Source organism: Pezoporus occidentalis, unplaced genomic scaffold (assembly GCF_034315485.1).
Source record: "Pezoporus occidentalis ecotype Australia unplaced genomic scaffold, CSIRO_AGI_Poc_V1 ctg2, whole genome shotgun sequence".
NCBI classification, from domain to species: Eukaryota; Metazoa; Chordata; class Aves; order Psittaciformes; family Psittacidae; genus Pezoporus; species Pezoporus occidentalis.
Genome location: NW_026913855.1, coordinates 16,587,694 through 16,598,769, shown reverse-complemented (window position 1 = coordinate 16,598,769; position 11,076 = coordinate 16,587,694).

Sequence of the window (11,076 nt, the reverse complement as noted above, 5' to 3'; positions counted from 1 at the left end):
TTTTCCCTTCCCCACACTCAATTTCTCCTCTACACAGTAACTGGTGACCAGTCACTGATCCCGTGCTTCTGCTGTTACTCTCTCACACATCACAAACCACATGCTCCTGAGGGATGCAAGCAGGGTGGTGGTGGGTTGTTTCACCTCAGCGCTATCAGCATTTGACCATCAGTGTTAGCAAGATGAGGCGCACCAAAGGATTTTCTGTGGGTACCACAACAGTAAATGGCAGAATCTTGCATCTTATGCAGTATTTGTTTTTTCTTTTTCCTCAATCTATCTCCCTCCCCACCTCCAGCCCCCCCCCCCCACCCCCCCCCCAGCTTGGGCTTGTTTTCCCACTGCAAAAGCACATGATGTAAATGAAACACAAAGAATACAGCATGAAATGAAACAAATGATTTCTAGTTAAACCCTTTTTAAAAATAGATGGAATCTTTCCTTTTAGTACATTAGCATGCATTTTTTAAAGCAAATCTTGGGGAGGAAGCTATAATACATATGCTTCCTAATGCAGCCCCATAGGATATAAAGGAATCTCTCCTCCCTCTGTCCTGCCAACCCATGGGAATGCTACAGCCTAGCAGCAGCCCCACATTAGTGCCAGCTTTACAGGAACCTCTGGATGTTCAAAATCCAGTAACAAGAGGCAGAGAGCACAACTTCAGCCAAAACCACTCTGTCATTTCAAAGAATGAGTCGGGGCTAGGGCGGGGAGGAGCAGAATTTACAAAGAACAAATTACTTCATGTTTCCTGAGGAAACATCTTCATCGTCCCCCAGCAAAGCACTGTCCCTCATAATCCCAGCACCTTATCATCCCCTGGCTTCTCCAGGCCTTGGATGGCTGCCATGTATTTTAGTCTCACACGTACTGGAGCATAATCCTTTCTGAGAAGAAACTGGTCACCTCAGGTGTTCTAAGATCACTGTGTGCATATAGATAAATAGCTAGATAATGACAATTACATAAAATGATACTCTGTGATTGTAGAATGATAACTTGAGAGCAATGGGGTTTATAATAACACCTTCACTGCCGAGGCCATAAGTAAACCTGGTTACAACTGGTGCTAATCCTTCCTACATGACCTCAGTTTAATGACAGATACAGGCACAAACTGACACAGAACCCTGGGTCTGAGAGGGACTTGCCTTCCCAGAGGAGCAGAAGGGGGAATCACAGAGTACTTTCCTGCTCATGTACAATTAATCTGAGGGAAGGAAGAGGTGAGCTGCAGACATTCCTCTCTACCAGGGTATATATGATGAGTACACACAGTTCCCTACATGGCACCACCACAGCTTGCGCTGGAGAAGCCCCTATGGACACTTACTGTTGTACCTCCCTCCCCACAGCCTGCACAGCCTCCAAGCTCAACTGGAATTACTCGGGACTGAAGATGTTTATTGTTCACATATCAAAGCCACCTTTAGCCTTTCCTTGAAACTGGAAGTCTGGGTCAGACTGTGCTTCAGTAACAGTCAAAACAGATGGGCACAGGTCCAGAAGGAGATGGAAGCTGCTTAGTGGCACCACCTTCCACCCCCCTGAGTGTCATTAGCAACAGACAAGGCTGCTGGAGGAAGGTGGGCATGAAACCTCACCAGTCTCTGTGCCCACCACCATACAGGGCTCTTCTGCAGAGCTGCTGTCCCACAAAAGCTTACCCATGAGCACAAACTGGGCATAGACCAGGCTGGGTGCAGTGGGACACACACGAACACATAACACTAAGCACAGCCACAGACCAAGGCCTGAGGCCATGCAAACCAGAACTGCAGCTGGGAAGAATTACCAGACTGCTCAGAGGGATTATGGGCACCAGAAACTTAGAATTAGAATTTTGCTTTTAATTAACCCAAAAGCACACACACTATTCTTTGAGTTACCCCCTGTTGTTAACATACACACTCTCTTCTTAGAACTCCCTTTAATGATCCCATATGCCTCAACTCTGGCAGCTGAGCTAAGTCATCTTATGCAAATTGACATAAACATAATGTATTCTTCCACATTACTCCCATTGTTGGTTTTTCCTGCACACGCACTTGCCTTTTGTGTTTTTCTTTCTTCCCCTCTCTGCAGTCAGGTCTGGTTTGTCTCTGCAACACTCACTGCTCCAGGGCTCCCAAGAGGGGTTCAAAGGCCTTGCCCCACGAGAAGCTGCTGGGAAGCAGCTCTGAGCACAGCCCTAGGAGGCAGGAGAGACAGCAGGGCAGCAGCAGCAGTCAGGTCTCCCTCCTCTCCCAGTCCCCACATGGACAATGTGAAGTACCTCCATGGGCCCTGCTCAGGTCCCCAGCTGGAGTGCAGGACATGAGGAAAAGCTGCCACAACCACATTCATGCACCTTATGTCCAAGCATTTTCCCCAAGTACCTCTGCACCCTCAGACCCTGCCGTTCCCCTTTGCCTACAGCAGGGTCACCTCTCCCAGCAGTCTCCCATTCCGACATGTCAGGAGAGCACTATGTGGCCCAAGAACAGCATGTACGGCACCAATATCAAAGGAAGGCAGGTGCCAGCAGCAAGGAGCTGGCTGTCCACTGACTGCTCCTTCCAGATGCTGTAGAAACTGGGTCTCATTAAGCACACTGATAATTTTACTGGTTCATGTAGCAGTGATTAGGTCTTTGCTGGAAGAAGTTGCTTCTTACATAGAGGGAGAAGTGAAAGAAGCAAATCCATAGCAAAGCTCTCCCTTCATCTCACCATGGGAGAGGCCCCTGCTCAAGCCCCATACACGTGATGAACAGGTGCCAGCCAAGCTGCTGTGCAGCAGCACAGCCCTGCGAAGGATGCACTTTTACCACCTCTCACAGCACTCAAGCAGAGCAGTCCTGGGGAACAGCTGGACCAGCTGGCACACAACAAACAGCCCTCAAGTGCTGCAAGCACGAATCTCTTCTCCCAGCTGGCCCCTTGCCACCCCCATCCTGCTGGAGCTCAGTGCTCCCCTGCCCTTGACTGGCCCCCGCACCATGTCAGAGGACACAGCCGCACACACAGAGCCCACTCACTGATGGAGAGGCAGGCAGAGGGGCTCGCTTCTCTACCTCCACAGAACTAACATGCTGAACCGTAACATGAGGCTTCATTTTTATGGCTCCCGATCTGCAAACTGAACAGGTTGCTCTTGGCAGACACAAACAAGAGCACTCAACTACTCCTGCCAGGGGTGCACGTCTGAAAACCTGCTCGCCCAAGCAGAGATTAGGTTTTAAGATGATGAGGAAACATAAGGGAAAACAAAAAACAGCCACCTACAACAACAGAAAGAAACCAGGAAAGGTGAAACAATAGGAGAAAAGCCTAGATAAAAGTTAGGTTTGAGGTCACTAGAGCTTGGATGCCAGTTAGACACCCATGGACTGAAGACCCCAGCACCTCATCTGTCCCACTGGGGCCAGCTCAGCACTGCTGCTGCTGCACACCAACACACAGACTGTCCAGCCACAGAACAGGCAAACTTCAGCAACAGCAGCATTAACAGCTGTACCACTTGGCTGGAGACAACAGGCAGAAAAAAAAACCACGCAAGCATGGAAGTCTGTGTGAGGGACCCAACATCAGTGAAGTTACTGACCCACTTCAGTTAAAAAAGAGATGATTTGTGGGATTTCACTCTTCTTCATAAATAGTATTAGTGAGATGGACATTTCACCAGGGAAACTTGTATCAAAACACCTGAAACTAACTAATTTTTCCTCCAAAAGCTACATGTGATGCAGTCTGAAACCTCAGCTTAGAGAAACCCCCTATGTTACTATAGGAAACATTATGCAGTTGCAAGGAGAGAGAAGGATAAAGTTTTCCTACAGCCACTCTGAGCCTCCACCCTGCCTGCCAGAGTCTTCCTGCAGCCAAGCTCCCCAATGCACATACCAGGGAGATGCAGGGCAATGCAAAGACAATACAGCTCAGAAGCAAGGGACATGGGTGTAAAACCCAGCTGCTGCTGCATTCACCCAGCATGAGGGACTCTGGCTGCTGCTGCATTCACCCAGCGTGAGGGACTCTGGCTGCTGCCCAGAGCATCCCTCTTACCACTCTGAAACTATTGCCCCAGAGAAGCCGTAGACTGCTGCCTGCCTGGTTATACCAAAACTTGTGGGTGACACAGGATGGAAGCCCCGGGGCCTGTCACATTTTAGTTGTTTGCATTCATAGCCTGAGCAAAGCTAGAAACTTACATTCCATTCCAATTATGCTTTTAAAATGGCCCTATGCCACTGTAGCGCCACTGGCACTGCAACACTGCATAACTAAGCTCACATTGGTAGCAGATGCACCGCAAGGCTTCTACAGCTAAAGACCATCAGGAGCAACATCTCCTCCAAGCAACAGCTAAACATGCAAAGTATTAACTCAGGAAGACTGAATACAATACACCAGCAAACAGATGCATTCCCCTCTCCAGGCACTGCTGAGAGCAGAGTGAGAGAGTTTAGTCAAGCCTCAGCCCCCCAAAGAAGCAGATATCAAATGCAAGTCTTCCCTTGGTCTTTCCTGTTGCATATCTCACTGTCCACACTATCTGGAGCTCCTAGGGAGACCAAGGGAAAAAACCTACAAATGGGAACAAATGCAGTTAAAAAAATCCCTCAAAGCTTTCTCAATAGCCAGTTGGCTGAGCTAGTCTCACAGTCCTGAACTATCTCCTCTAGTATCCAGAGCACTGCTCTGAAGCACCTTCAGTACACCCTCCGAAGTCCTGTTCCTAGGCCCTGACCCACAGACTCCATTTCAGACCCAACTAAGCAAGCAGAGGGATGTTCAGGCACGCTCACATAGGGAAATCCAACGGCTCCCAAGGCAGCTTCCCTGACAGCATTGGTATCCAGGATGAAGAACAGCTGCCGGAGACGGCAAGAGTCTCTTGCCTTTCACAACATGCAGCAACACAGACTGCCACAAACATATGTGCTCACCTGGGCTTAAGTTTGTTAGCCAAGATCCAGGAAAAGTCAATTACTCACTAATTGGCCAGTCCTCCCGGCTTTCTCAAAGTCTGGTGTTTTGGCACTGGCACAGATCTCAAGAAGGCAAGACTGCAAAGTTATCAACTGTGCCTGCTGATGGATTGTGCTAATCCATGGTCAGCATTGGGAAAGGATTTTTCATGGGAGAAATAAGGAAAAATACCAGGCAGTCTCTTGCTTGGAGGCATCACGCTAACCCTTTTGCAGAAACTTCCTGCAGCCTCCGTTTGAGAAGCTAGAGATCCTGCAATTTTCCCATTCTGGATAGAACACGGGCACATCTTCAGACAGGTGTGAGCACTGGGTTGCTGCTTTCAAGCTCTGCCACCAAGCAGCTATTCCAGCATCCCTGCTGAGTTTTAAAGTATACTTACTGCTATGTGCACCTGATAGCCCCGCTAAAGCTCAGGCAAGGGAAAGGAATGACAAGAAAGGATTATGTTTATGTTAACTATCACAGCCCAAACTTGCAGCTTTGAGTTTGCCTGTCGGGCAGCCATGAAGCTCAGCATGGCAGTGGCTTGAGACATCACTCTGGCATTTACAAACTGGGCTCTGGGCTGACAAGCTCAGCCTGGGAGGTCCCATGTGAGAAGTAACCCATGATGCAAGATGGAAAGTGTTTGCTCTGAAAAGTATGATTTCATGGGTGGTTTTATTTTTTTTTGCTTTTGTCATGTAATCCTGGGGTATTCCTGGAAAGGTCTGTGGAAAACCAAGACATACGTATAATTTTCAGTGATTTCTGGTTTCCAAAACCTAAAGTTTTCAGATTGGAAGAACTGTAGATCTTGAAATAGAAAGGAGCTGCCATGTAGGCACCAGGCTCGAAGGCCATTGGAAAATGTACTTGCAAGGGCAATCCTTCTCAGAGGCCATCAACACCTACAGGGCAGGTAGCATCCCCAGGAGGAGTCACAGGCCCTGCAGACAAGCATGACAGAGTGATGATAGGGTGGACAGCATCAGCTGCAGGGTCACCCCGGAGCAAAAATGTTAACCCACTTGCTGGGAGACCAGAAGAGGTGTTTTATGAGGGTGATACGGCTTGTGTTTGTCAACTGGAAGGATGGATCAGGCTGAGGCTAGTGTTTAAGGCAACACTTGCCCCGTGCAGAAGGGGATGTGGGCATGCAGATAGCTGTTATAAACACACAGGTTAAGGTAAACAATGTTTTTGGTAATCTCAAAAACAAGAGGAGTTTAAAATCCAGGGATTTGGTTAAAAACAACCCTGAAATAAAAGGCTGTTGAAGAAAAAAGTGGTAATGGGTTAAAACTTAAACAGTAGAGATTTAGGTTAGATATAGGGAAGAAATTCTTTACCATGAGAGTGGTGAGGCACTGGAACAGACTTCCACAACAGGAAGGTGTGGCTGCCCCATCCCTGGCAGTGCTCATCAAGGCCAGGCTAGATGGGGCTTTGAGCAACCTGGTCTAGTGGAAGGTGTCCCTGCCCATGGGTAGGGGATTTGAACTAGATGATCTTAAGGTCCTTTCCAACCCTAACCGTTCTATGATTCTATAGGAACTGGGAGAAAAAATGCACATTGAAGCTGGAATGAAATCAGATTTGAATCCATCAATTTTTTTCCCCTTCTCAGGGCTGGTCAGAAGATATTTGGGTTGGCAGGAGTAGTGGCAAGTGCCAATTCTCCATACACACGAAGAGAATGACTGAATGTGGCAATTAGTTCCTGTTTCTGGCAATTAGCTCCTGTTTCTGCTGAAGAACAAGTGAGCATGGAAGATCCGACCACCCAGGAGTCACAGGGCCTCTGGACTTCCTGCTCTGCTGAAAATTGTTCACATTCATCTGATACGGAATTTCAAAAATTGGAGAGAAATTCAGAAACATCAAACTTTGCTTGGAAAATGCTTGTTGGGGTTTTTCTTCAAAGTTGCCAGGTGAGGAGCTGGCAGTTCGCTCGTCTGCCCAGTGGAGCGCTGGGCAGTTTGCCCATCCCTGGCAGCTGGTATGCTGGCAGGGCACCAGGCATGTGGGCTGCCAGCAGCTGGTGTCCATCATGAGTTTGTCAGAACTGACACATTCCCACCGCAAAGCAAGATGCTCTGAAAGAGAAGTGCCGTGCTGGAAACCTTCTGCCTGCTTCAGCACTTCACTTGTGTTACCGTGCAGACTGATGTGTTGCCACTGCTTTGTTGCACATTCACAGAATAAGATCAGAACCTTGGCCACAGAAAACGAGTAAATAAATAAAATGGCTGTATTTAAGTGGACTAACATCAGTGCTGAATTTACTCAACTCTAACCAAACTGATGGGGGGGGGTTCAAGGATGTGTCACCCAGGTGGAAAACCCCACCTTTGGGTGCTGAGTATCGTAGATAAGCTGGAAATATTTACTAGTAAACATCACCATAACATGTGATGCTTACAAACACAGCTGTGATTGTCTCTCCTAGGCACTGCAGGATGTGGGTGTGTGAGAAAACTAAGGCGCATCTGAAGGCATGCAACCTGAAATTGCATGGCAGGGTGTAGTGTTTCATGATGTCTTTCAGAAGCACAGAGCAGGAGGCCTAATTCTGCTGCAGGGACAGGCAGGGTTGAGGGAGCAATGGAAGAGAAAGTGGGCTCTGAAGCAGCAGACTTTTCTTCATGCAGCTTTCCATGCGTGTCTCTCCCCACCCCAGCCTGGGGTAGGTCAGGCTCCTCCTGGTCATGGTCTTCACCAGTTTTTGCATGGGAACAGATTTTAGTAACCGTGCACCCCACCTGAAGAGAGCAGAAACCACCACCACTGCGGTATCTGCATGCCACTGCAGCAGCACCCAGGAGCTAACACAAAGCCTGCCCCACTTGCTTTGAAAGGATTTTAATGTCTTATACTTTTTGAGAAAGTAAATAAGAGTTAAGATTCTGATCCTACCTCTTCTACACTTGTTCATTCTCAATATTCCCATTACGCACCCCAGATGTGTTTGAATTCTTCCCATAATTTTTCTATGTTCATCTTTTAAAGGCAGTAAAGGATTACAAGATGAGACAATGTTTTTACACTATTTTTTTTTAATGTTGCACATACTGCGTTTTATAACATTAGAAGAAAACACAAACCCAAAATAAACCTGACAGAAAATAAATATATTCTTTTTATGAATGTATGCAGAGAGTGCAAAAAATCGCATCTGTAAAACGTTTAAATGCTGAATCATACAACAAAAAAATTACAAAAGCACTTACTTCTTTATACATGTTAGCTTTCCTCTTATAAACACGAATATATTTTAACAAATCTTACAAAGATCAAACCCTTTTGCCCTTCACCAGGAGAGAAGTGGTGAAGAAAGTGTATTACCTGGAGGAAAAGAAAACAAACAGATAAACAAAATGTAAGCCTAAGCAGGTACCAGGGAAATGAATACCTAGATGCTGAGTAGGAATTCACCCTTGTGTGCTGCAGTGCAGGAGATGAACCCCCTGAGAAGAAGGGACAGCCCTGTGAAGAGGAGCATGATTCCTCCTGATGAGACAAAGCTGCTCTTTGCTGTGCCGCTCACCCTTGCAGACCAATCAAGCCTTTCTCCTGCTTCTCTCCATCCAAGGCTACATCCAAAAGCTGCACTAGTCCATCTGGGAGACCTTAAACTTGAAAAGAGGTGGGAGCACTGCAAATACCCTGGCTAAACCCAGCGCCTCTGCCTACAGCACACAAAGCCAAGCACCTGCCTCAGATGGGGCAGCGCAAGGATCCATGACCACTGCCAGTTTGCACCAGTGCTCAGAAACACACCTCAGTGTCAGAGATGGACACTTTCAGTCACACATATTTAAAATACACAGATTTTTTTCAAAACTAAACAATACTGGAGGAGTTCTCACAAGATGACCCTCAGTGCCTGTGGTGCTAACATCAGTGTGGTACATAACAGTTCTGCTGGCTTTACATTCACAAGACTTGCTCGTTAGGCAAAGCTAATGCTTCGACCACCTGAGCTCCAAATAACCCATCTGAGCTGAGGTTTCTTTGAAACTGAAACAGGAGAGACTGGAAAATGAAAGGAATGGAGATTTGCTGTGGAATTTTTGGGTAGATGGGTAGCTATGGTAAGGGACAGCTTGAGATAGGGCCCCTGATGAAACTCTGTGATAGAGTTGTCCACATCCATCACAGCTGTAGTGCAGCACCAGCCCAGCACTATACAACTGGCGGCACTCATAAAGCTGCCTGGATGAGTCCTTTTTGCACCATGCCCACTGCATGGGCCCCACAAAGCTGTAAAGCTCAGGCACCTTCCTAAAATTTAAGCAACTCACTGCACATGTGCTGCAGCATCACACATTCAACCTGTCTGGGATCTCCTGGCATGTGGCCACCAGAAACTGTTCCTTCTGTTAGAAATCCAGAAGGCACAAGCAAATGACTGAAGTCCTTAATTTTCAGCCAAGAAAAGAGAAAGCTTCTTGGACTGAAAGGGAAAAAATGAGGTTGTGTCCTCTAAAAAGCTGGTCAACCTTGTCAACAGTATCATCTTGTACAGCCTGAATTGTGATGGCAAATAAAAGCTACTGCTAGGTAACAACCTTTCCTAACAACAGAAATTTGCGTGACTCAACTAAATTGAGGGATCATAACAAAACCTCTGATATAAATAAAAAATAGCAGTAAACGTTTACTGTGGACTGCACCAAATCATAGGAATTTACCTTGGTAGGAACACCATGACCTTCTCCACAGGAAGCAGAAGAGGAAAGGCTTCCAGGATGAATACATCTAAAATAAATCTTTCATATGATAAAAGGCAATGATACTTCAAAATTAATATTTAATATTTGCTAGCTATAAATTATATATGAATTGTATAAATTATAATTATACATTATAAAAACACATTGGTTCTGAGCAACCAGACTTTTCAGCTCCCCGTTCAACAAAATCATTCAGCTCTCACTTCATTACTTTACTAACTAGAGGACAAATAAAAATTAGACTGAAGTTTTCCAGAATCTTAGCAGTAAGTTCATCTTCCAGCATGCCACAGAAGAATCAACTCTCACTACTCTAGGAGAGGTAGAATTTCACATCTTTATTGCCAGACACATAAATTAAGAGCCTGATCCTACACACTCATGTGTGAGAGATGTCTTAAAACTGTTTTATAACTAGCACACTCTGTTCAACTGTTTAGTTTTAAAATTATCTGACTGTGTAAGTATACCCAAGAAAGAGACACTATTTTGATTTTTATAATAAAAATATGTATATAGGATGTAGGTTGTTTTCTAGCACATTTTCAAAAGTCTGCTTGTCATAGAAGCATCTTTCCTGTCAAGCTCAAAAGCTGTAGGTCTCCTTACAATCTCTAACAAAGCAGTCCTTATTTACGTTTTCCAAGACAACTTCTTAAGTGTGAATGAGTTTGTCTAAACAAGCGAAGTCCGAAATTTCTATCTTTCCTCATTTATCCCAGCATCAAATTTCTTATTAAAACCTGGGAGAAAATTGTTGGAAGATTTTTATCTTCATACACAAAAATACACTAATTTTACTCTAAGAATCTTTGGCCTGAGATAGAGGATGAAAAACACGATCATACAAGGAACTACTTTGAGAAAGATGATAGTGACTGGGAGAAGGAGATTATAGTGCAAAACAGGTTTCAGATTTTTTAAGTGGTGGGCACTACAGCACAACCACTCACTGTGGTACCAGACAACACAGCAGCTAAAAGTTGATATCATTGTCCCATTATGGAAATGCAGCTGATTTCTGTCCACTTCTATATATATTCAAGCAAATATGAAGGTAATACACAATTTCTCTTAGTTCATCCAAGTAAAAATTATGTACATTTTAAACTTGCCCTTGGATTTTGTGCTGTGTTACTGGACAGTCAACAGCACACAGCATCATTAAAGCACTGCAGAAACATTAATTACCGTTAAACCCTCATGCCCTTCTTTGGGGTATGTAACCCCATGCACCATTAATAGATCATCAAATATTGAATGGCAGCGTTGACTGTCTCCCATGATTCTAGAATAAATACTGCAGGGAAGTACTTACGCCACAGCATGACAAATATTTTCTTTCTGTTAGCAGGTGATTCGGGGAGAAGGTTATCAT